Source organism: Tamandua tetradactyla, chromosome 21, assembly GCF_023851605.1.
Source record: "Tamandua tetradactyla isolate mTamTet1 chromosome 21, mTamTet1.pri, whole genome shotgun sequence".
Classification (NCBI taxonomy): domain Eukaryota; kingdom Metazoa; phylum Chordata; class Mammalia; order Pilosa; family Myrmecophagidae; genus Tamandua; species Tamandua tetradactyla.
Window position 1 is genome coordinate 33,679,100 of NC_135347.1, and position 27,906 is coordinate 33,707,005.

General features: G+C 36.5%; 1 long non-coding RNA gene across 1 annotated transcript; it reads right to left on the bottom strand.

Moving 5' to 3' along the window:
* Positions 1 to 27,906, bottom strand: LOC143665328 (uncharacterized). Its single transcript, XR_013166882.1, has 3 exons — positions 27,888 to 27,906; positions 2,918 to 3,029; positions 1 to 237 (listed from the first exon to the last, which is right to left on the bottom strand). It is a non-coding gene; the product is annotated as an uncharacterized LOC143665328 (long non-coding RNA).

Genomic DNA, 27,906 nt, shown 5'->3' on the forward strand with positions numbered 1-27,906 from the left:
TAAGACAATGGACATTTATTCCTTCATAGTTCTGGAAGCCATAAGTCTAAAATTTTCAGCAGGCTGAAATAAAGGTGGTGGCTGGACCATGCTTCCTCTGGACACTCTGGAGAGAACCCATTCCTTCCCTCTTCCAGCTTCCGTTGTTTGCCAACATTCCTTGGCTTCACTTCAATATCTGCCTCTGTGGTCACAATGCCTTTTCCTCTTCTTTCTATATGAAATCTCCTTCTGCCACTGTCTTATAAATAAGAACACCTGTCATTATATTTATAGCCTATTGAATAATGAAGAATAATTTCCCCATCACAAGATCCTTCATTTAATCATATCTATGATTTTCCCTTTTACCAAATAAGGTAACATTATAAGTTCCATGGATTAGGACCTTATATCTTTGTAGAACATTATTTAGCCTCCTACAGTCGACTCTCTGGCCCCCAAAGATTCACATTCATCCCACTCGCAAATTACATTCACCACATCCAAACAGCCCACAGATTGCAACCCATTACAGCATCAATTCCCAGTGCAAAATCTCATCTAAATATCATCAGATGGAAAGATCCAAATCTCATCATCTAAATCATCTAGATCACATAACAGGTGAGACTCAAGGAATGACCCATCCTGAGTTAAAATGCCTCTCTATCTGTGTACCTATAAAAGTAGGACCAAGGTTATCTGTTCTAAACTGCAATGGTATGACGGGCATAGCATAACAGTTACAGATATTCCCATTCCAAAAGGCAGAAAACAAAAGAAAGAAAGTGTCCCTGGTCCCAAACAATTTTAAAATTCAGGAAATCAAGTTCCACTAAGTTTCAAGGCCTGAGAATAATCCTTGGAGTCATATTCTTCCTTTCCCTTGAAGGGTAGCTCATGTTTGCAGCTGAGTAGTTTTATTAGCCTTTTTTCTGCCCTTTAGAATTTTGGAAGTATGACAGCCTTCTTTCATTTCATTCTGTCTCTGACGCTTTCAGTCCAAACTGCTAGGTTTCTTTGATATTTCTATCAATAGTCTATTTAAAGAAATCAAGGATTTTTTTCTCATGTACCAGAAAATTCCTTCACCTCTACCCATCACCCAGTTCTAAAGCCACTCCACATGTTTAGGTATTTATTACTGTAGCACCCCACTTGCTGGTACCAGAATCTATATTTACTTCCTGTGGCTACTGTAACAAATTACTACAAACGTAGTGACTTTAAACAACAGAAATTTATTTTCTTGCAGTTCTAGAGGTCAGAAGTCCAAAACTCAATTTTACTGAGTTGAAATAAACACGCTGGCAGGACCAAACCCCCTCCAGAGACTCTAAGGGAGTATCCATTCTTCCCTTTTCCAGCTTCTAGTGGCTTCTGACACTCCTTGGTTTGTGGCCATACTACTCCAATCTCTGCGTCTGTGGTCACATTGCCTTCTCCTTTTCTGTCTGTGTCAAATCTTTCTCTGCCTCTCTCTTATAAATAATCCAGTATTATCCAAGATAATCTCCCCATTTAAAGATTCTTACCTTAATTGCATCTGCAAAGGCCTTATTCCCCAGTAAAGTAACATATACAAGTTACAGCCATTAGAACCTAATATAGTTGGGGCCATTGTACAGCCCATTATGTTCACTTCAGTACTATTTGCACCATTTAAAAGAATAAATTGCTTTCCTAATTAAAATTAAATTTTTCATTAATTAGCTCTCTCTAATCTTCTGCCAAACACTTAACAGATAGTTTGCAATCCTGGTAAAATGGAACTTAGAAAGACAACAATTATAAAATAAAAATAGGGAAGGGACAAAGCATGTTTTCCTTGATATAAGTCCAAGCCCAATGTCCTCTGCCATGTCCTATGTGTCCTATCCGTGTGTCCTATGCCTAATACACACGTATATACAAGATTGGCACTGTTAGTCTGAATGCAGAGGTTGGCACATCATACTTTTCATTCACCTAATAAATAAGCTCATAGATAAGGAAGCTGGTTTCCAGCTTAAGAGAACTAATAAGGAAGTGACTTTAGCAGAAGATAGAGAACTGAGACATAAGTAACCTAATGTCTTTTGTCTCTCAAATCCACTTGTACTATTAATCAGAGTTATAATGGCAACACTGAACTCAACTCTTCCTTTTTGGCTGAAATCTAGTTGAGAACTTATGATGCTTTACGTCCTATACCTCCCTTGCTAATGATTCTGCGGGCTGCTTTGTGTCTTTCAGTTCTGCAGAAATTGTTAAAAGAGTTCTCACAAAGAAACTGATTGGAAGCACCAATTCAAGAACTTTGTGCAAGGTTTTTGGACACATGGATGGAGTTTCAGCTTTGCAAGGCAAGTCAGATATTTGGTTGCTTGCAACCTCACCAGCCAAGAATCAGTCTCTGAGTCCCTTATTGGGTCAAATACCTAAACCATGGTGATCATGTAAAGAGACATAAGAGAGAATATCATATGGACTCAGCTTTCAATTCTACATGATCAAAATAGTTTTCATAAATCAAAAACATTCTTATATATGGGGCTTTTATTTATTTAACAAATATTCATTGAGCAACTACTCTGTACCAAGAATATTCTAAAAGAAAAGGAGCTTTTCTCTCACTTCAGTGGAAGTGTTAACAGGCAATACACCAATAAACATCTGTAAACTGGAATTCCTCACCCCACACTCAAGGATCTTGTTCTTGAGATTGAAGTGCCCCTGGCACAGTCCTTGGACATATTCTCTTCCCTACACATGCTCATTCTCTTAGTTGACTCATCGAGTCTTGTGACTCCAAAATGTATATATTGGACGTGGAGTTCTCCCTGAACTCCAGATTCAAATATCTAACTACCTTCTTAACCTCTACACTTGGATGTATACTCTATCTGGTAGACATGTCTGACCTGACAAATACAAGACCAAATATCTGACTTGCCTTGCAAAGCTGAAACTCCATCCATGCATCCAAAATCTTGGCATCACTTTTAACCCTCTTGCTCTCTCTCATTCCCCACATCTGATTAGTTAGGAAATCCTATTATCTCCACCTTTAAAACAAATCAAGAATTAATTAAGCATTAATTTGTACAGAATTTCTGTTTAGGTTGATTGGAAATGGATGGTGGCAATAGTAGCACATTGTGAGTGTAATTAGCAGCACTGAATTACATATGTGAATCCAGTTAAAAAGGGAAATTTCAGGTCATATATATGTTACCAGAAAAAAGTTTAAAAATAAAACCTAGGACTGTACAACACAGGAACCCTATTGTAAGACTATAGTTTAAAATACAATTATAAAAATGTTTTTTCATGAATTGTAACAAATGTACCACACTAATGCAAGATGTTAATAATAGGATGGTAGATGGGGAAAATACACTGTAATGCAAACTATGACTATAGTTAGTATAATTACAATATTCTTTCATCAATTGTAACAAAGTTATCACATCAGTACAAAGGATTAATAATGGAGAGGAAGTGGTGGTATATGGGAATGCTGTATTTTTTGTATGGTTTGTCTGTAATCCTACAACTTCTCCTATTAAAATTTTTTTAGTCCAGAATTAAACCACTTCTCACCACTTCGATTGTTACCTCCTTATTTTGAGCTGCCATTTCTCACTATTCTCTTTGTTTCTACCACTGTTCCCCCCTACTCTTTGTTTTACAGCAGAAAGAGAGACCAGTAAAACCTAAAGTCAGACCATACCTCTTCTCTGCTCAAAGTCCTTTCTCCAGCTAAGTCCCCTTGTTATGCCTTAAGTAAGGTATTCCACTTAGCTTGCTTGCATTCTATTCCTTCTGCCTAGAATGCTCCTGCCCCAGCATCAGGTCTAATGCTCTCACCTCCTTCAAGTATTTGTTCAAACATCACTTTATTAATGAGGTCTATTCTGGGTAACCCTTGAAAAATTGTCAAACATGCCTACCCTTTGTACTCTCAATCTCCTTAACCTTTCATTTTTCCTTCTTTCCTTAGTATTTTCATATTTTAACTTACTATAAATGATTATGTTTATTGTCTGTCTTGTACTACTAGAAAGTAAGCTCCAAGCATGCAGGTATTTTTATAAATTTTGTTCATCCAAACAATCGGGTAAATATCTGACACATGGTAGGCACTTAAAAATTAGTTGTTGAGTGAATGTTTCAATTACCCCTCCCTCTCTTGTAAAACCAGATTATTCCCAACCATACCAGCTACAAGCAAAAATGGAAAGGAGCTTGAATTTTTATACTGAATGTAATAGGAAGCCATTGAGGTGGGGTTTTTTGTTTGTTTTTTTTTTTAATATTTTCATTGAGATATCTTCATATACTGTACAATCCATCCAAATTATACAATCAATGGCTCACTATATCATCACATGATGTATTCATCACCATGATCACTTTTAGAACATTTACTTCACTCCAGAAGAAGAAATAGAAAGAAAAAAACTATTCCTCCCACACCCTTTACCTCTCCCTCTCATTGATCACTAGTATTGCCATCTACCCAATTTATTTTATCTCTTATCACCCCCCCATTATTTTTTGTTTTACTTATATTTTTACTCATCTGTCCATACCCCAGATTAGAGAGCATAAGACACAAAATTTTCAAAATTACGTGGTCACATTCTAAAGGCTATATAGTTCAACAGTCATCTCCAAGAATCAAGGCTATCGGAATACAATTCAACAGTTTTAGGTACTTCCCTCCAGTCCCTCCAGTCACAATAAACTAAAAAGGAATATCTATATAATGCACAAGAATAACCTCCAAGATAATCTCTCAACTCTGAAATCTCTCAACCACTGAAATTTATTTTGTCTCGTTTATCTCTTCCCCCTTTTGATCAAGAAGGCTTTCTCAATCCCATGACACTGGGTCCTGGCTCATCCCTGGGAGTCATATCACATGTTGCTAGGAAGATTTAAACCCCTGGGAGTCATGTTCCTCTCAGGGCAGAAAGAAATGAGTTCATCTGCCAGGTTGGCTTAGAGAGAGAGGTCATATCTGAGCAACAAAAGAGGTTCTCTGCAGATTACTCTTAGGCATAATTATAAGTAGGTTTAGCTTCTTCTCCTTTGCAGGAATAAGTTTTCCTAGAGACAAGCCCCTAGATCAAGAGCTCAGTCTATTGAATTGTTTGCCCTCACTCCTTATAGGAATATCAGGAATTTCCCAGATGAGGAAGTTTAATATTTCCTCCCTTCTCCCCAGACACTCAAAGGGACATTGCAAATACTCTTTTAATCTCTGCCCAAATTATTCTAGGATGTATTGGGACATCACACTAACCTGTACAAACCAACAAGATCTCACTCCTTATTCAAGATTCCATGTAATTTTGTGTTTTAATAAACTGACCATACAAATTAAATTACATTAATGTGCAACAAAAAATATAAATTTTGCACCAAATAAACATCTCTTTCTTTGACCTCACACAGAAGCTGAAACTGTAAAATACAGTCAACATCATCCTTTACCTTTTAATCTGATTTACATTAGTCCTACTCAGATCAGCTTCATTCATCTCTAATAGAAGACTGACCACTTTTTCATTATATTCAACAATTGCTGCATGGGATAGTGCTGACTTTCACAGCAGCAGAACTCTAGTTCTGAATCTCAGGTGAACCCAAAGGTCCAGGGAATGACCAGGTTAAACACAAAGAGCTCAGCATCTCAGAATTTAGAAATAACAGTTAGAACTTCTGAATAGATGTGACTGCTGTAAGAGCTTACAATCTAGAAATCTCTACAATAGGCCACAACCTTACAACCTATGCTCTTAACTTCAATTCCCCAAGTTTGTATATTATAATTAGTCTGTATGAGTGAGGCATGATAATATTTGTGTTTTTGTTTCTGACATTTCATTTAACATACTGTCATCAAGGTTTACTCACCTAGTTGCATGCCTCACAACTTCATTCCTTCTTGCAGCCGCTCAATAGTCTGTTGTGTATATACACCACTGTTCCCTCTTCCATTTCTCAATGTACCCTTATGCCACCTCCAACCATTGCACAGCACTCACCATAAACACCACTGTACAAATATCCATTCATGTCCCCACTCTCAGTTCCTCCAGGTATATACTTAGCAATGGAGTTGCAGGATCGTACAGCAACCCCACCCCTAGCCTCCTGTGGAACCACCACACTACCCTCTGGAGGGCTGCGCCACATTGACATGTCTTAAGTAGGGGCATGATATGAGCTGATCTATGTTTTATAAAGATTACTCTCCTCACATTTTTATAGAGGTGGGAGGGTAAGGAGACCGGGGTGGGAACAGAAAGATGAAGTCTGGAAATAGTTACTAAAATAAACAACAGAATTACTTAGTACCAAAAAACATTTGGAGGATATATTGACAAAAGAAATGGCATAACAAACATGGCTCGTACTTTTACTGGTATTTAATATTATTTTATTGCTATGTAATATTATGCCAAGTCTTAAAAATATTTAACAGTAACGATAATATGCATTAACACTGCATCTGGCCATATCGATGAACCCATTGCACGCTGTAAATGAGCATGTGGCCACATATCTGCTTCTCTGTACATTTCTCTCCAAAAGTAAATCAATTCCAGATGGATTAAAAAATGGGACACGTGTTACTCTCATAGGAACGAACAAAGTGTTTTCTCATTCATATTTGTGGTGTATTACATGCTTATATGTCATTCTCAATCTAAGCAGAAAGACAATTCACCATTTAATAAAATGATCATGTAAAATTTCCCAGCCTCTAAAACGTTGAAATAATTGCAAAAGAACAAAATGCATTACATTTTATGTCATAACAATTCATGACTCCACTCCCTAAAAGGAATGAGACAGTCTTTTACAGTTACCTTAGGCTTATTTTAGAAGTCAGTCCTAATACTAAACATAAAAAATATAATTTAGGGAAGCTATTAAAACAATAAAATTATCCCAACTTTTCCAAAAGCTTGTCTGTTAAAAAATCTTCTTGAAAACATAGAAACAAGAAAATAAGGAACCAATTAATGCATATTTTCCATTTCTTCTTTACATTACCTCTTTTCAGAGTACAGACTTAAGCAGGCATTTTGACATTCTAAATTATTGCAGCATATAATGATCAGTATCATTTTTTTAATTTTGTAATTGCTTAAAAAACGGTGGCAAGGAATACTTTGTACACAGGCAATTTGAATTGTTATTCTATTGTTGCAATATCAAAAGAATTCCATGGGTTGAGGAGGGAGGAGATTTACATTATTTACATAGATTTACATGAGTTACAAATTATTTACATAAATGTGTGTGCTAATGGGATTTTTTTCTTATATTAGAGAAGTTAAGAGTTTATAGATCAATCATGCATAAAATACAGGATTTGCATATACCACCCTAGTATTACTGCATTGGTGCAGAACATTTGTTACACCTGATAATAGCACATTTTTGTAATTGTACAACTAAATATAGCTCATAGTTTAACTTAGCGTTCGCTATTTGTGTAGTGTAGTGTAGTGTGGTTTTGAATTTTTAGCCTGTTAATATATATACAATACATTTCCCCTTTCAATCACATTTCATTTTTGTTAATTTCATTCACAATGCTGTTCTACCATCACCACCATCCATTATCAAAACATTTCCAGCATTCCAAATAGAGCTAATATCATTTTAAAAATTAAATCAGTTTAGGGTGGGCCACGGTGGGTCAGCAGGCAGAGTTCTCACCTGCCATGCACACACACACACACACACGGCCAGTTTATAATGAGTACTTATTTAAACTTTGAAAGGTGTGTTTTGTGCTTATTTCTGTGGCTTTGTTTTTTGTGTTTGTGCAACGATTTTTCTGTCAAAGGTAAGATTCACTGTCAAAAGAGGGGTAATGTTAGCAAGTGCATTTCCACATCAAGGCTCACAACTAAATATGGCTCACTCTAGAAGCCAAATGAAGTCCTCACTGTCTCTTACCTTTAACATTGAAGAGTAAATATATTGGTCTCCCTGATTTTGATCTCTTATCCTTCCAATTCATATTTCACATTACCTTTATAAATCAATCCATTTCATACTAATAAAAGACATTAAAATTATGCCCCCATTAATGCCAAATTCACTAAGCTTTTTTTTGTTGAGGCATATTGAATTTGGAATTTGATTCCCTTGAAAACATTGGGTGAAAATGAAAGTCATGTCAAAATAGCCATAATTTTAGCAGAAAATGAATTCATGAAAAGAAATCAAGAGGCCCTGCATGATTTTAACAAATGCATATCTAGAAGAAAAACATAAATGTAAAACATCAAAATAGTCTTCTTTCTAGGTCTATTGCTATTAATACACATCCGATAGAACACATGATGCTGTATCCCAGAAACAAGCATCAACATTAAGCATTCCCAAACTTAATCGACCTTTACCATGTTTTTCTCCAATTAGAAGGAAAAAGAGAAATGTTGACTTTTTAAAGAAATGCTTTATCTTAAAAGAGCTTAATCATCACTACTGATATATCAAGATTGCTGAATAAAATTACCATTGCATAAATATCTAATTTTATTAATTTTTTTTAGAATTTATGCCTAGGTGTTCAATTTTTTTATTTGATTAATTGCATTTCAGGAATAAATTCATAATGTTTGTCCCCTGTTGAATACCCAAACTTCATCCAATAATTATCTCTAACTTAATTTTTATTTATTTATTTTTTTGGAGGCTGTAAGGTGGGCTCACATTTCATTCTTTTTCCATGTGAATATCCCCTTATGGCAGCACCATTTGTTGAATTTTTGTTTGGTTGGTTTTTCATTTGTTTGCTTACTTGTTTGTTTGGGAAGTGCATGGGCTGGGAATCGAACCCAGGTCTCCCTCATGGCAGGCGAATATTTTACCACTACACTATCCTCACACCCCTCTAACTTAATTCTCATTCACAAAGAGTGACTAAATCACAGATGCCATCTTATATACCTCTAAGTGAAATAAAATAATTTAATGTGGATCCTTTCCTCTTTCTAGATCACATAGTAATTTCAAAGATAATGTTATAGAAGATAAAAATAGTCCATGTGGAGCAACATAAAATTTTGATTTCTTAATCTTGTTAGAATTAAGTTATTTATAGTGATAGTCAAGTGTTTTTATATATCTTTTTAACCATCAAAGTAAAAATTACTACATCCAAAGAGTAGAGGATCATTTTTAAATGAACTGCTATTAATGACTAATTCCAGTCATTATCCTCAACCAAAAAAGTACAGAAGTAGTGATTCATATGTCTCTTCCATTTATCTCCTCAATTTACCCTTAAAAATGCCTACATTTAGTACTTCTTAAGTGAGCTATTGCAATAATCTCTCAATTTTCATGAAATCTCTTTCCTTTCTAATATACTATACCAATGAGGCTTAATTAAGTTTCTGAAATGCCTTGTATTGAACACATCCCTCCAAGGTACAAACCAACTATTTTCTTCAACACTTATAGAATAAACATCTAAATTTCATAAAAGACATGCGAAGTCCTTGGAAATCTATGCAATTGAGCCCATGGAGAACCTATTCATCTTTCTTGGACAAGCTCAATGCCACCTTTCCAAGAAGACTACCCCAGTATGAATGAGTTTCCTCCTTCTATTTTACCATACCATTTTATTTATTTTATATATGTATATTTTTATCATATTCTGCTTCTTAGAAATACATATCACACTGAAATTTTGGTTTGTGATAAAATGCACTGTTGTGTTTTTTATAAAGTAGACCCTGAATACATGTTTGTGGAATTAGTTATGCAGTTTGTCATGAAGATAATAGTGCCCATCCCAAATTTTGGTTTTGTAGAGCCCAGAAATGCTTATAAAAAATTAAATTTTCATCCCCCTTTTAAAAAATTCAAAAGCAAAGTAATTATTTGATTATATTTATGAATAACATTTAGTTCTATTTAAAATATATATATATACAACTACCTATACCCAGGTATTGAATTAACAGTACAAGTGAGAATTGAAATGCAACCTTTCTTTTTGCTCTACCAGTTCTTTATTTATTTATTTATTTTATTATTTTTTTTGGCATGGGCAGACACCAAGAATTGATTGAACCCAGGTCTCTGGCATGGTAGGCGAGACCTCTGCCTGCTGAGCCACCATGGCCTGCCTCAGTCCTTTACTTTTAAAAAATGTTCTTCTTAAAAATTTCAAACACACATAAAAGTAGAGAGAATAGTATAATGAACCTTCATATACCCGCCATCCACATAAATAGTTACTAAGATTTTGCCATACTTGCTTTAAGTATATTCCTTTTTCTCCCCTTTTGAAATGTATTTGACAGGGGTAATACTTCCTGTCCCCGGATGAAACCATGGGAGGCCCCTTGAGTTTTCAGCTCCTTCTTAAGTAATGGGTGATTCTACAGTTGCAAATGGTTTCAATTAGCCTCAACTCGAAAACAGAATGTCACTTCCAATGTATTAAATAAACTTCTGACCACAATTGTACCTGAGATCTCCTCTTCTCTGACTCTGTTCTGCTTCAGAATCAGCATTACAGAGGGGGTAGATCCCTTTTCTCTTTTTTTCCAGGCTGCTTTCCCCAACTGGGCAGCAATTGCTGCCGCCCAACTGTAACTGGCAACTAGAGGAGGAAACTGATGTCATTTGTATTAGTTTTCAGGTTGCTGAAACAAATGCACACAATGAGCTGGCTTCCACAAAGGGGATTTATTGGCTCATGGTTTCAGAAGCTGTAAGGTTGTTTGCTCCAGGAGTCAGTGGTATTCTGGCTGTTCAACAATCCTTGGGTTCTTTGTCTTTCCTGTTATGTGGAGATATTTTCTTTCTCTTTTGCATTCCCTTTCACTTCTGGTTTCTGGATCCATGGCTTTCTCCTTATAAAGCCTCTAGTAATAGGATTAAGACTTATCGTGGTTCAATTAGCTACACCTTAACTAAAAATAACATCTTCAAAAGGTTCTAATATTTACAATGGGGTCACACCCACATGAATGGACTAAGAACATGTTTTTTCTGGGGGACATAACTCAGTCTACTATACCATCTTAGGCTGGCTTTGCATTCTCTGATATTGGCAGACACTAAACAGTTTGTGTCACATGGTACTTTCCTGGGCTTTTCTTGGGTTCCTTATAGGACCACTCTCATGCACCTGCAACTAAAGGTGGTCACTTGCAATGCCTTCCTCAGCCTCTTGGCAGTCATATTCAGTTCATTCCTGCTGAATGACCCTTCCACTATTCTAGAAGTCCCTACTGGGTAAGATTTCAAATGCCTGCAGACCCGCTTTCTCTTCTGTATGGCTCACATCAGATCCATAGGAAACATTCACATACCTCTTACCTAGACAAATCCTGGTGGCAGAGACTTTTTTAGTTTGTTAATACTGTCAGAAATGCAATATACCAGAAATGAGTTGGCTTTTATAAAGAAAATTTATTAAGTTATAAATTTACAATTCTAAGGCCATAAAAATATGCAAACTCAGGCATCCAGGGAAAGATACCTTGACTCAAGAAAGACCAGGGGGTCAAGAACACCTCTGTCAGACACATGACTGGCATCTGCTGGTCCTTTGGCTTTTGGTTTCAAGCAGCTTCCCCAGAGGTGTTTTATTTCTGCATCTCCAAATATCTCTGTCTGTGTTGGCTCTGAAGCTTTTTCCAAAATGGTTTCCTCTTAAAGGACTCCAGTAAATGACCCACCTTGAATAGGTGGAGACACATCTCCATGGAAACCACCTAATTAAAGGTTCCCACCCACAATTGGGTGGGTCACATCTCCATGAAAACAACTTAATAAAAAAGATCCCACCCAGAAATATTGAATCAGGATTAAAGAATATGGCTTTTCTGGGATACAACAATTTCACACCAGCAGGGGACTGATCCCAATACAGCAGGATTCTTCAGGTTCAAATCCCAAAGCAGTCTGTCACCCCAAATCTCTTCTTCCAGGTTTACAGATGGAAGTCAAATCCCTGTGCACCATGTCCCAGCTATAGGAGTGATCTTATGCTCTCCAAATAGCCCTGTGGAAAGGCCTATTTCTTAGAGCTCAAGGAGTTAGTAGCCCTTTAACCCCCTGAAGGTGGATTCTCAGGGCAAGGCACCAAGCTAGCTCTAAAAAGATCTCTTCACCAAGTGTTTCTCTTCTGCCCACGCATAGATGAGTTTGAAGCAGTTCACAGACCATGAGACATTTCCTCTTGATATGTGCATATTAGTTCACTTCACATCTTAATTTTCCATCTATTATATCTTAATACCTAATTGAAACTTTCATTTTCATTTCCCTCCATTTAAACATCTCTGACACACACACACACACAGTAATAACTGCAAATAGAGCCATCCTTTGTTTACAGCATCCTTTTCACAATCCATCTGATTCAATGAAAATTATGGGATAATGATGGCTTTTGTACAATTTATTTTCTGAGCGAAAGTTCCTCAAAGGATATAGAATTCCTTGATAAGCCAAAATGTATTCAGGTCATATTTAATAATAATTAATGCTCCTGGATAATCTCTAATGCCTTTTAAGAAAATTTAACGAATGACATTTACATTGGCCGAGCATCGTCAGCATACTACATTTTACAGTGAACACAAAAAAGGAGACAAATTCTCCTTCTTGGGTTCATTATATAAATATTGACTTCTTGTTTAGGCATCTGACAAGATTTATTGGCATGGCAATTCCATACTTTCTGAAAAGGATCAAAAATTTTATTAGGCCCCCAAACTAGGAGGCAATGTCAATACTGGTCATGGCCACATGCATTTATCATAAAATTCACTCAAACAGCAGATGGAGGTTTCCATAACTTGAACATCTTTTTTCATTTAAACAGGAGAAATAGCAGCCATTCAGACACCACTTTTCAGACCAGCAGAGAACAAAGCCTCCCCACCCCCCCCACCCCCAAGCTCCAGGTGCGGTGCAGAATCTAATAGCAGTGCCCCTGAAACTAGCCAGACCTCTGAGAAGAGAAAGGCTGAAAAGGTGAAGGTACACCAGTCATGCAGTCTCTGTGCTGAGTGAGGACAGAGAATAGTATCACTGCTGGCCCCTTCTTTCTGTCAGTGTGCAACATCACTGAAGAAGAAAACACTGTTGGTTGGCACATACGAAGATCATTTCTAAATTGCATGCAATTTTATCTAGGGGATGATAAAAGGAAAGCATTCAGGGATTCTGTTGTTTGTTTTTAATTTCCTGCTTACCATAGATCAGAATGGTAAAAAAATTGAGACCTGAAATACAATCTCAAACGAATAACCAATAACTAGATTGTCAAGAGAAAATAAGGATCTACAGACTAGTCTTCTTGTAAAGAATGGAATCACCTTGGGCATTTGCTTGCTTGTGACAAAATGCAAAGTTTTTAGCATGGTATCCAGCACATATTAAGTATTTAATAAATGGCAACTGTTGTTATTATTTATATTGTTATAACAACAGCCTTGCAGAAGAGTGTTGCAGGCTGGTGCCATGGTGGCTCAGTGGCAGAATTCTTGCCTGCCATGCCGGGAGACCTGGGTTCGATTCCCAGTGCCTGCCCATGCAAAAAGAAAAAAAAACAGTGCTGCAAATCACACAGCATTAATAAAGACTGATAGGGAGATGGAATGATCTGATGTTCTGGAGAGGCTGGGCCCTCTAGGTTATGTTGACTTTCTCAAGAAAGAAATATGACTACATCTCCCTATCATATTTTTATTGTTATGGTGACATAAGAGTACTGTTGGTCCGGTAACTTAGGAGGATCACGCTACTATGTTCGGGGTTTAAGACTTTACCCTTCTGAGGTGAAAGGCCTCATGGTCTAGCTGAGGGCACAATAATTACTTTCACTTTTAGTTTCTGGGTTGAATGATATGGAAGTCTGGGGCACATCTAATAAATATATAATTTAATAGGCCTATATTTCTTAATGTGTGGTATTTGACTTTAGTGAAAGCCTATAATTATTAAATAGTAAAAATGACCCCATCATCATTTCTAGATTTCTAAAATAATCATATCTTATTATATATACTTATTATATTACACTATTCTCCCTTTCCTTTCAACAATAGAACACTGTAAAGAGTGTAATGAAGAATAGTCATTTCTACTCTAAGCATATTCATTTGAAGTGTCTCTATTAATACTTTGCGATTTGGAGCACTCTTTTTTTTCTTTTTGCATGGGCAGGCACTGGGACTCGAACCCAGGTCTCCCGGCATGGCAGGCAAGAATTCTGCCACTGAGCCACCATGGCACCAGCCTGCAACACTCTTCTGCAAGGCTGTTGTTATAACAATATAAATAATAACAACAGTTGCCATTTATTAAATACTTAATACGTGCTGGATACCGTGTTAAAGACTTTGCATTTTGTCACTTCAAACAAACAAGCAAATGCCCAAGGTGATTCCATTCTTTACAAGAAGACTAGTCTATAGATCCTTATTTTCTCTTGGCAATCTAGTTATTGGTTATTCATTTGAGATTGTATTTCAGGTCTCAATTTTTTTCCATTCTGATCTATGGTAAGCAGGAAATTAAGAACAAACAACAGAATACCTGAATGCTTTCCTTTTATCATCCCCTAGATACAATTGCATGCAATTTAGAAATGATCTTCATATGTGCCAACCAACAGTGTTTTCTTCTTCAGTGATGTTGCACACTGACAGAAAGAAGGGGCCAGCAGTGATACTATTCTCTGTCCTCACTCAGCACAGAGACTGCATGACTGGTGTACCTTCACCTTCTCAGCCTTTCTCTTCTCAGAGGTCTGGCTAGTTTCAGGGGCACTGCTATTAGATTCTGCACCACACCTAGATAAGTGCCTGGTACAGAGTAAGTGCTCAGTAAGTATTTGCTAAATTAATGAATGAACCAGGAGAATAAGATATTCGATTTTACCCAATGATCAGTAAATAAATTCTTATTTGAAAGGACTAATTCTACAGATACATAAAGACTACAAAATCAGTCAAGAAGATTCTAATATAGTCACTAGAATAGACATCATGTTACTCTGAAGAATCTGATGTTAGTTAGCTCTGATGTGTTCTGTGATATAAACAGAATTGTAACAACATTACCAAACTACGAGAAACATGTGTCCCACTCGCCTATCTCACCGAACCTGCCTAATTCATACTGTCAGTAAGATCATATCTTTGTATTATGGAAATCTTCACAGAAAATGCATACAGGAAAGTTGATGGGGTTAAACAATCAGTGCAAAATTGTTTCTCAAACAAGGCACCTCCTCAAAAAGTTATTTTTAAAAAATTGCTTTCATTCAATTTATCATCTGTGTGTTGCCAAGGAAAAGGTTAGGGATTTTTTTAGGGGAAATGGTATTTGCTTACAAAGATTTTTCTTCAGACAATAAGGTGGATGTTAATATTCAAAGTTTTATTCCAAATTCTGTCATTTTCCTACTTGGAAAAGTCACTTGAAATCTAGGTTGCCATTTTTTCTACAAATAAAATTAGGTTAACATTTACCTATGTCAGTGTGACACAGCAAAGCTTAGCAATTCTCAGAATATGGCAATATAAGTATATATACACTATAACTGCAAGAATACATTAGATGTTATTGAGAGCAATTTAAAATCTAAATAGGTTTTTACAGTTAGAAAAATGAAAAAACGAAGTTTTTTTCCCTTCAAAAGTATCTTTAATAGCTTTAGTCAGACAACCCCATGCCATATAAATAGGGAATGGATTTCTATCATTCATTATCAGAGTGATAAGTTTGGTCTGAAAACAGCAATTTTGAGTTTGAAAAGCAATCCTTTTTCTGAAACTACTGCTGCTATGCCTACAATCTAACTTTGCACCAGAAAGACAAATACACGAAGATCAGGTAATACTCTGAAAGTTATCAACTTTCAGCACTCAGCTCAGAGGATGTATCCCACTGAAATAAGGAAGTCCACCATGAAAAAGGAGGATGTGGCATTCTGGAAACAGGAGATTTAACACTGAAGCGAGGAAAACGGAATTACCAGGAAGATGGTAAAAGGAATTTTCTGAAAGACAAGTATGCAGCAAGCAAGGAAAACAACCAAAAATCTAGAAAAATAGGAAGATGGAAGTTGCCAGGAAGCATAGAAAAAAGCATGGTGCTGGTAGATTTCCAGATATTTTGATCTATTGAGAGGAATTTTACTTTATTTTCAAAGAATTCGTACGAGAATTAGTGATAGACATATAGAAAAATTCCAGAAAAAAATTAAGCTATGATTGTTGCCAGGATAAATTAAGATTTGTATGAGAAAGAGAATGTAATCAGTTTCTATGTGACTCAGCTCTGAACAATATTTACTACCCATGCCGGTTTGAAAGGATATATGTACCCTAGAAAAGCGATGTTTTAATCTTAACCCCATTTTGCAAAGGCAGCCATTTCTTCTAATCATTATTCAGTACTGTATGTTTGAAACTGTAATTAGATCATCTCCCTGGAGATGTGACTCAATCAAGAGTGCTTGTTAAACTGGATTAGGTGGAGACACCCATTCCAGGTGGGTCTTGATTACTTTATTGGAATCCTATAAAAGAAAACAACAGGAGAGAAAGCCAGGAGATGCAGAGAGAGCAGAGAATGACACAGCCATGAGAAGCAGAGAGTCCACCAGCCAGCGACCTTTGGAAGTGAAGAATGGAAACGCCTCCTGGGGAGCTTCATGAAAGGAAGCCAGGAGAGAAAGCTAGCAGATGACGCTGTGTTCGCCACGTGCCTTTCCACTTAAGAGAGAAACCCTGAACTTCATTAACCTTCTTGAACCAAGATATCTTTCCCTGCCTACCTTTCCCTGGACATTTCTATAGACTTGCTTTAACTGGGACATTTTCTTGGCCTTAGAACTGTAAAGTAGCAACTTACTAAATTCCCCTTTTTAAAAGCCATTACATTTCTGGTATACTGCATTCTGGCAGCTAGCAAGCTAGAACACTGCCCACAGTAATATAATTCCTGAACATTAAAGAAATCAAATTTTGTAATATAATTAAATTGCTAGGCAGGTGGGAAATTTCATAATACACTTAAATCCTCATCTTTCATGGGAGAACAATCAGTAGAAAAATGAAGAAATAGAAGTTTGCACATCTTAGTTAGATATTTGGAGGTGAAGTCCAGAAAATATTACAAAAGAGCACAAAGTGATTTCCCTGAGGACAAAGGAGGGCCTCTGTCGCGAATTCCAGAGACACCATTCTCAACACAGTCTGCGTGTGTGGTGGCCCTGAGTTGCTCAAAAGGATCTTAGGACCTGGAGATCAGGTGTGGGGAGGGTGAGGCAGGGGAGCACTGTTTTTCATTAAACCTTGTAGCACTATTTGACCTTTTAAAATAAATGCATAAGAAAAATCTCTTACTATGAAGGATAATGATGGTGGTATTTAGAATAATACGCCTTTTGGGTTTATCTTCAATGTCATTTTATACCCCAATTATGTAGTAAATCCCCACTATGCATTCCAATAATATCTTGAAGTTATCCTTCATAAGAGGCAAAACACGTGTAATTATTATTATTTGAACTTAATCCTAACATCATATCCAAATAGCATAAGATCAGCTAACCTTCTCAAATGTTGGACGGTAACATTTAAAGCTCATTATTTTAAGAGGCAGGACTAAGAAAAACAAATAGGTTCATTAAAAATAGTAGTACATTTATTTTTGAAAATTTCTAACTAGTTGGATTAAGAAATGCTAGAGACATTTGCAATGAAAATCCCAACTTTTATGCAATGTCATCAAGAACTATAAAACCTTCACAACTGAAATTAGGATGAGAGGTCATTCGGAAAAGTTGGTTAAGATAGAGAAACACACAAAAAAGTTACGTCCTGTGGCAATATTGATTGCAGACCCAATAGCTGCATGGTACTTCTATCTTCGCTTATACACACCCATTTGCTTTGATGGCAATGTTCTCCCTCTAAGTATAGGCCCTAACCCCAGCCTCAGGCTATGAACCTGGTTTGGTCTAAGTCAGTTTTGGCAATCCCATTGAACATTTAGGGATGAGCATATGACTCAGAACTGGCCCATAAGACATAAGAGAAAATCTGCTGGGGAATTATGGAAAGGATCTTTCTCCTTGATATAACAGGAAAGAGAAAGAAATGTAAGGAGAAGTTACGCCACATTTCTGTCTGCTAAGGATGATGCCTTGGAAGGACAAGAACTCTGAGGCTTGACAGCACATTGCTACCAAGAGAATCACAGAAAAGCAGACCAGGACATGCTGAATTAATTCAAACCAGGAATGGTCCTGCTATGAAAGTCTGATTATGTGAAATAATTAAATGCCTTTATTATTTAAGCAGTTTTTTATTTTGGAATTCTGTTTCTTACAGATAAAAGCATCCTAACTAAGGTACATACCTTAAAATTTGCAATTTAGCTAAACAATTTGTCTAAGCAGTCATCTGATACAGGGTCATGGAGGCCTTTTCTTTGAGTACACATCTTAAGAGTGGAGTTCTGCTTAGTCTTTCCTAAAAGTGGTGTTAGAGGGCAGTGTGACAGTGGTACAGTGGCAGAATTCCCACCTGCCATGTCGGAGCACCTGGGTTCAATTCCCTGTGCCTGCCCATGTTAAGAAAATAAAAGTTGTGTTAGAATGCAAGTCTGAGGAATGACACCTTCTAAACTTTTACAATTGTCTTTCTAATCGTTAATGTTTTTCATATACCCTTAAATCAATGACATTTTTTTCAGACTTGTCTTAATCATGTTTTTCCAAATCTTCAACATAATTTTTTTTAATTATATAATGCTTTACACATAAGAATAAATGTGTGATGCGCTCGGTTGAAAGATTAATGATAAGATAACAGCTTGCATACAAACTATCAAGCATAAGAATTAGAACATTAACAGGAAGTGTGAAGCCTAGGAATAGAACTACTGGATACTGAGCGGTGTACATCTATCAATTTTATTAAATAATGCCAAAATGTTTTCCAAAATGCTTATACCAGTTTATACCCCAACATAAATCTAAATGTGGTTGTCTTGCTCCACATTATTGCCAGATTGATGCTGTCAAACATTTTAATTAGTGCCACTCTAGTAGGTGTGAAATGGTAAATTGTTGTGGTTTTCAATCTATTCTCTATAGAAACAGATTTTTCCACAATTTATTTAGTTGTTTTGCATTCAATTTAATTAAATTATGTAAGCACAACTGTGCTAAGCAGGTTTAGAGCAAATACTACAAACTCTGTTCATAAAGACAGCCAATGGGAGAAGCATTGAGTAGGAGACTAGAGACTAAGCGCCATAGGCACTCGGCATGTCATGGGCCTCAGGTTCTAAGAAGGAATGGAAAGTCCTAGTTAAGCAGGTGAGTTAATTATATGGAGATCAATTCAAAGAATTTCTATTGTCACTTCCAAAAGAGAACCCTGGTATATATGTGACCAAATTTTCTGGCAGGAAGGAACACTGCTCAAATCAGATGCAGTGGGCAATTGCTTCCAGTTTTAAGATCATATTTGTCTTCCACTTCTCTGGAGATGTCTGCTTTTTCTTTTATTAAATCATGAAATATTTCCAAAATATAGACAATAATATAGAATCATAACATAATGGCATACTTGCTATGGATCTTTTTTTTTTTAAGAGACACAACATTATAGATACAATTAAATCCTCTTGCAAATCCCTTAGCTAACCATATATTTCTCCCTCACTCCCTAGAGGTAAAACCACCATGAATTCAGTGTTCAGCACTCTTAGGAACTTTCAGGAAAGAGATAACAGATTAAGAAGGAGTAATTGAAGAAATTTTACTGAAGGCACTATTTAAAATGGTGTGGGCAGGGTTAAGAGAAACTTCCAGAAGATGGTGAAGTGCTCTGGGATGAGCACGAATGCGGAGAGATACTCCCACTCCTAGGCTTACAGGATAAAGACAGAGAGCAGTTCCTGACCCGGAGGCATTGCTGCTGCCAGAGAAGGGGAGTGACAGGATCCATGACCTGGAGAAACACGCCACTACCACCCCGTGGCCTGGCAGAGGCAAAAGCAGGGGCTGGAGCCCCAGTAGTGCGATTAAGGGCAGTAGGTTGCTGTAGATATTAGGACATCATAAAGCCAAAGAAATTTAAAAAAAAGATGGAAGCAGCTAATTTTTAGGCTTTGTTCATATGCATCCCTAGAGAATAAGGGGGAAATAACCTGATAGAAATCTTTTAACAAGGAATAGAGATTTAAAAATAGATTGTTATAAAATCAATAAAAAATCTTTACATTACACAGAAGACAAAGTTTAATGTGCCAAAATTAATCAATTATCCCTCTAATTTTACTTATTTATTTTAAATAACGGGATTAGAACTTTAAAGTCAGAAATTTGATTTGGAGTTTAGCAAAATATGGCACAATTTAAGGGATGTTACATAGCATTGAAGAAGAATTTTTTTAATTCTACTACACTATTATCTCAGTCTAAAACCAAATTTGTAATCTTACACATGAAGGTTTTGAAATTTGAAAGATAATTATTATAGATATGAATAGCATTTTAATAATAATAATTTGTATGAAATAATAAATTACTTTTCTCATGGACAAAACTACACACATTTCTTATTAAGGGTTCCTCCAAAAGCAGAGCCTGAGGCAAGGACTTGGATGCAGGTGATTTATTCGGGGGACTAATCTCTAGAAGCCAAAATGAGCAGGTCGAGTGAGCTGGAAAGGGAGAAAGCCTAGGCAAGGTCAATAAAAGGAAAATAACTATTGGGATTCATACTAGTATAATTATATAGTACATAATTTGCAACTAATCATTTAATTTCACATTTCATCACTTGTAATTTGTCTGCCAATTTACCCAGCATTCAAAAATTGTTCCAAAGTCAAAAATTAAATTATGTAATTTAACATAATAACTGAAATTTAAAACATACAATCACTTCAATTAATTAAGAAAACAAAAGTATGTAATTAAATACTTGTGTGGTAGAAATTTTTAATAAACTTATGGTAAAAAGCTATATGTTCAACATAATAAATGGTATTAATGAAAAACAGTAATCAGCATAACTAATGCTGAGACTTTAGAAGCAGTCCCGTTAGGAAGGGAATTCATGTTAACACCTCTGCACATAGTTTCTAGCCAATGACATAATACTAAAAAAATAGAAATGGATTGTAAGCACTGGAAAAGATAGAGTTAATTTTTCTTCAGACATTTTTATTTTCTACATATAAAATTCAAGAAAACCAATAGATGAAGTGCTACAACCATAATGAGAGTCCAACAAGGTTGGTGCAGAAATAGTGTATTAGAAAATTATTATGAATTTACTCAACACATTTTTGAGGTCCACTATGTACCAGGTCCTATTTTAGATGCTGAAGATACAGCAGTGAAAATTAGACAAAACTATCTGCCACCTCTTGATCCTTACATTCCAGTTGAAAAATAGAAATAACAGTAATAATAGGAAAAAGAAAGTATCTAATTCACAATAACATAAAAAAAAAACTATAAGGGACCTAAGAACATAGCAAATGAAACATTTGCAAAGTTCCTATGGAGAAAATTATGAAACAATACCAAAACGTATGCAATTACACCTAAATAAATGGAGAAATATGCAATGTTCATGCATTGGAACATGCAGTACCATAAAAATATTAATTCTTCCCAAGGTGTTCTATAACTTATATTTAAGTTATTTCAAACAAAATACCAATACTTCTGAAAAAAATTCTAACATCCCTGTGGAAGTTTTGAAAGGACCAAGAATGAACAGAACAATTTTTGAAGAAAAGGACAGGAGGTCTCACCTCCAGAAATCAAGACTATTAAGTTATAGGTATAAATAAGTTTTGTATTGGTCAAGGATAGAATAATAAACCAATAGAATATATAAAAAGCCCAGAAATAGACTCATGTATACCTAATATGTGACTAAGATAATATATCAAATCAATAGCAGAAGGAGTCACTGTTCAATAAATGGATTTGAGTCATTTCAGCATTCACATGGTAAAAAACTATTTATACAGGAAAAGTCATATATCTTAGAATAGAGAAGAACTTCTTAGACAAAATACTAAACAAGCTCAAACAACAAAGGGAAATGCTTGATACCTCTGCCTTCATTGAAATTATAAACTTATGAATAAGCGACATTATAAAAAAGTGAAAAGATAAGGCCACATGCTGAGAGAAAACATTTACAAAGCATACAACCTTCAAATCATTAGCATGCAGGATTCTTAAAATACTCACACACTCAAAAAAAAATCAATATAATTAACAACCCTATGGGAAAATGAGCAATAGGCTATTCTCAGAAGAGGAAGCATAAATGGCCAATAAACAAAAGAAAACATATTCATATTCACCAGTAATCTGAGGGTCACAAAATTAAACAACCCATCAGACTAACCAAAAAAAAAAAAAAATTTAGGAACCACACCCTGTGCCGACTTGAAAGGATTTATGTTCCCTAGAGAAGCCATATTTTAATCCTAATCAGTCGTGTGGGAGAAATGGTTTCTTCTAATCCCTATTCAGTACTATAGGTTGGAAACTTGATTAGGTTATCTCCACAGAGGTGTGACTCAATCAATTGTAGGTATTAAACTTGATTAGTTGGGAGTCATGTCTCTACCCATTCTACGTGGGTTTTGATACTACTTGATACTACTGGGACCCTATAAAAGATATTTTTGGAGAGAATGCCTTTTGAGAATGCGAGAAAGCCACAGCAGAGCCAAATAGAGCCATGAGGCCGAGAGAACCACAGAGTTCACCAGCCAGAAGACCTTTGGAGATGAAGGAGAGCACCCCTGGGGGAGCTTCATGAAGCAAGAGGCCTGGAGAGGAAGCTAGCAGATGACGCTGTGTTCACCATGTGCCTTTCCACTTCACAGAGAAACCCTGAAAGTCATCAGCCTTCTTGAATCAAGGTATATTTCCCTGGATGCCTTAGATTGGACATTTCCATAGACTTGCTTTAATTGGGACATTTTCATGGCCTTAGAACTATAACTTGTAACTTATTAAATTCCCCTTTTTAAAAAGTCATTCCATTTCTGGTATATTGCATTCTGGCAGCTAGCAAACTAGCACATCCCCCAATGCCAAATGCTGATAAAGATGTGGAATAACAGGTACTACCACACCCTGCTAGTAGGAGTATGAATTTTAAAAATCACTTTGGAGAGAAATTGACATTATCTAGTATTATAACCCATTAATTCTAATTCTATGTACAGAAACCAAGAAAACTGTTACAGAGGTTCACAAGGAAGCATGTATAAGTATAATCTTTTTAGCATTGTTCATTCAAATTGTTTATACAAATTTAGTTCTCTTAAAAAGTTTAAACTTAGATACCCAAACCAACAATTCTATGAAACACTAAAATGAAATTTTCAAGTTTCTGAAAAGGGTATGTATATATGGTATGCATATCCTATTATGGTATAGTAAGAAAACCTATCTCATGAAGCATATAAAGTAGAAAACAAAGTCTACAAACTTCAAGATAAGTTTGAACTAGTGACATTTTAAATTTCAGTTCTTTCTTTTTTCTCAGGCAGTGTTTGAATCCTCCAAGAATAATAAATTCTAACAAACTTTTTATATTATTAAATAGCCAATGGAAAAAAACACTTGAGTAAAGGCACTGAATTTTCCAGCAAACTTTTTAGAAACAATTCTTAATTGCAAGTGAGTGTGTGTATATATATATATATAATAATCCATCTTTTTTTTAGTTTACTGGAGGCAAGGACTATGCTTTATAGTTGTAATTATTTCTATTATTAATAACTTGGATTATTTCAGGTAAAAATAAATATTAATATTGAGAAGAATAAATACCATGTCTTTACAATATTTATAATAGATAGTCCCATTATTCACAATATGTAGACTTTACCTGTATAGAATGTTTTTTACCATGTAAATGCTGATTTGACCCAAGTCCATTTATTGAATAGTGAATCCTTCTGCTATTTTGATCTGTTATGTTACCTTAGTCACGTATTAGGTATGTATGCGTCTACATATAAGCTAACTTTTTTTTTTTAACTCAGAGCAGTATGGAACTATTTCAGTTTGCTAAGGTTGCCAGAATGCAATATACCAGAAATTGACTTGTTTTTATAAAGGGGATTTATAAAGTAACAAGTTAGAATTCTAAGGCCATGAAAATGTCCAAATTAAGGCATCAAGAAGAGATTACCTTCACTCAAGAAAGCTGGTGCCATCCGGAACACCTTCATCAGCTGGGAAACACGTTGTTGGCTTCTACTAGTCCCTTACTCCTGGGCCATTGCTTTCAGCATCTGTTTCCTGTGATGGTTCTTCATTGGGCTCCTCTGGGGCTGGGTTTATCTCTTGGCTTCCCTTGTTTCTTTCCAGATTCTGACTTGCTTAGCATATCATGGGAAGTCACATGATGATGTCTGCTGGGCTCTGCATCTCCAAATGTCTGAGTCTATGACAGACAGACTCTGAGCTTTTTCCAAAATAGTTCCCTCTTAAAAGATTCCAGTAAGTGAATGAAGACCCACTTTAATTGAGCACAGATACATCTTCTACCTGTGGTAGTTAGACTCACTTGTCAACTTGGCCAGATGAAGGCACCTAGTTCTGTTGCTGTGGATATGAGCCAATGGTATGTGAACCTCATCTGTTGCTGACTACATCTGTAGTTGGCTAGGAGGCATGCCTGCTGCAATGAATGATGTTTGACTTAATTGGCTGGTGCTTAAATGAGATAGCACAACGTAGCACAGTGCAAGCAGCTCAGCATACCTGATCTCAGCACTCTCAGCTCAGCCTAGGTCTTTGGAGATGCAGAAAAAAATCACCCCAGGGAAAGTTGTTGAAAACCAGTGACCTGGAGAGAAGGTGTATTAGTTAGGGTTCTCTAGAGAAGCAGAATCAACAGGGAACACTCGCACATATAAAATTTATAAAAGTGTCTCACTTGACCACAGGAACACAGAGTCCAAAATCCACAGGGCAAGCTGTGAAACCACCAATTCCGATGGAGGGTCTGGATGAATTCCACAGGAGAGGCTCATCAGCCGAAGCAGGAAGAGAGCCTGTCTATTCTGAATCCTCCTTAAAAGGCTTCCAGTGATTAGATTATGCATCACTCATTGCAGAAGACACCCCCCCCCCCACTTTGGCCGATTACAAATGGAATCAGCTGTGGATGCAGCTGACATGATCATGATTTAATTCTATGAAATGTCCTCATCACAACAGACAGGACAGCACTTGCTCAAACAGACAAACAGGTACCATCCCTTGGCCAAGTTGGCACATGAACCTAACCATTACAGTCCACCCATTGCCAACTTGGCAGTTATACATACCACCTTAAACCATACCGAATTTCTAAAACAAAAACAATAAAACACACATTTTTTTCTTTCACCTAACAATACTCAACTGTCCTTCATATAACTGGCAACACATTAAATCTCTCCAGAATAGGGTACAAATCCTTGGGTAATATTCATTCCTAAACTTGATATCTTGCAACTTAAATAGTATAACATGAACAAAACAGCAGTACAGTCCTCGTTTCTGTAACTGATCACATGGTCAAAGTTCATATTTATCATTACCTTCTTTCACTACCCATTCCATGTTCCCTTTACCCTCAGCAAGCACTTCAGCTGGCTGTGGTTCTTTGCCTGGTGGGGTGACCCAAAACTTCATTCCCGAAGTTTCAGAGCTATTGGTAGTCCTGCCTGGATTGGGTTCTTGCAGCTTTCCATTGATTTTAATCACAGGGCATGATAGCACTAAAAGACGCCCTAGGGGATCTCCTACATTCCAAGAAAACTCTTCTTTACCTCCATTATGTAGTTGCAGTCCAACTTCCCCTTGACAGTCAGGGTCAATCACCCCAGACAATAATGTAATCCCCTTCTTGGCTTGTTGACCCAGGGGCATGAATAGCCCAAAGTGACCAGGTGGCAGTCTTAGATTCCAGCTCAATGGAATCATTGTTGTTTCTCCAGATGGAAGCACTCCCCACTTTGGAACTAAAACTTGTAGACCAGTAGAGCCTAAGGTCGCAGGGACAGGAGGCAAAAATTTTCCTAGTGGATTACTAGGGGTAATAGTGAGTGGTACCACTCCCATTTCCACCCCTTGGTTCCTGGACCCCATGTATCCTGGCTATGGGAGAAACAGCACTAAACAGTGGATGCTGATTCAGAGCATATGCAGCTTCCTGGAGACTTTCAAGGTATTGCCACCTAGTTGGCACTGTAATTGAGTTTTCAAAAGGCCATTCCACTGTTCTATCAATCCAGCTGCTTCTGGATGATGGGGAACATGGTAAGACCAGTGAATTCCATGAGCATGTGCCCATTCCCGCACTTCATTTGCTGTGAAGTGTGTTCCTTGATCCGAAGCAATGCTATGTGGAATACCATGATGATATATAAAGCATTCTGTAAGCCCACGGATAGTAGTTTTGGCAGAAGCGTTGCATGCAGGAAAAGCAAACCCATATCAGAGTATGTGTCTATTCCAGTTAGAACAAATCGCTGCACCTTCCATGAAGGGAGTGGTCCAATGTAATCAACCTGTCACCATGTAGCTGGCTGGTCACCTCAGGAAATGATGCCATATCGGGGGCTGAGTGTAAGTCTCTGCTGCTGGCTGATTGGGCATTCAGCAGTGGCTGTAGCCTAGTCAGCCTTGGTGAGTGGAAGTCCATGTTGCTGAGCCTATGCATAACCTCCATCCCTACCACCATGACCACTTCGTTCATGAGCCTACTGGGCAATGACAGGAGTTGCTGGGTAAAGAGGCTGACTGGTATCCACAGAACAGGTTATCTTATCCACTTGATTATTAAAACCTTCCTCTGCTGAAGACACCCTCTGGTGTGTATTCACATGGGACACAAATATGTTTATGTTTTTAGCCCACTCAGAAAGGTCTCTCCACTTGCTTTCCAACGTAAGCAAGAGCCTCAGTTGAAAGTTAGCTGCCTTTCCTCTGAAGAACTAACGAAATAAATCCCCTTTTATTAAAAGCCAATCCACCTCTGGTTGTTGCATTCCAGCAGCTAGCAAACTAGAATACTACCTAATCAAAAGATCCCACCCACAATTGGGTGGGTCCCATCTCCACGGAAATAACCTAATCGAAAGGTCCCACCTTCAACAATAGGTCTGCCCTCACAAGACTGGATTAGGAAAAAGAACATGGCTTTTCTGGGGTACATAACAATTTCAAATCAGCACACAGACAATGGAAAAATATATCTCAAAAGCAGGAATATTTTACAGACTGATAATTATATACATTATAATAATGCATGGAAAAATATTGAAGAAACAGTCCTTAATTTCCTTTTTTAGAGCCAGATTGAAAAAATACTTTAAAGAAGTTGACTTTACATCAGAATCCTATGATGCTTTTCCTTCAGAGCTTATTTCTAAAGATTATTTTTGGATCCAAGTAAATCACTTATTGAAAGAAAACAAGCAAATGTGATGGTATTTCAAGTTCTACCACACTCAGATAATGTTTTCATACATTTCATATACTAGTTAAAATACTAGGTGGAATATTTTTCTGCTCACCAAATTAAATTAGAGAATTCAAAAATAATTTAAAATCAAAACTATGAATTAGCTACTTTCAGCAATTTAATTTAATTCAACTGTGGAACCACATAGAAAGAAACTATTCTAATGTTTTAAAAACCAAAATTCAAGAAAGTTCTCTAAAATGCATTCCCAAAAGTGCAATATAAGCTACATAATGCCAATATTCATAATATGTTCAGAAAAAGTAACAGGAATAAATAATAAAGAAGTTTAACATAGTTCTGATAACTAAATCTTACTTTAAAACCAAGTTCTCAA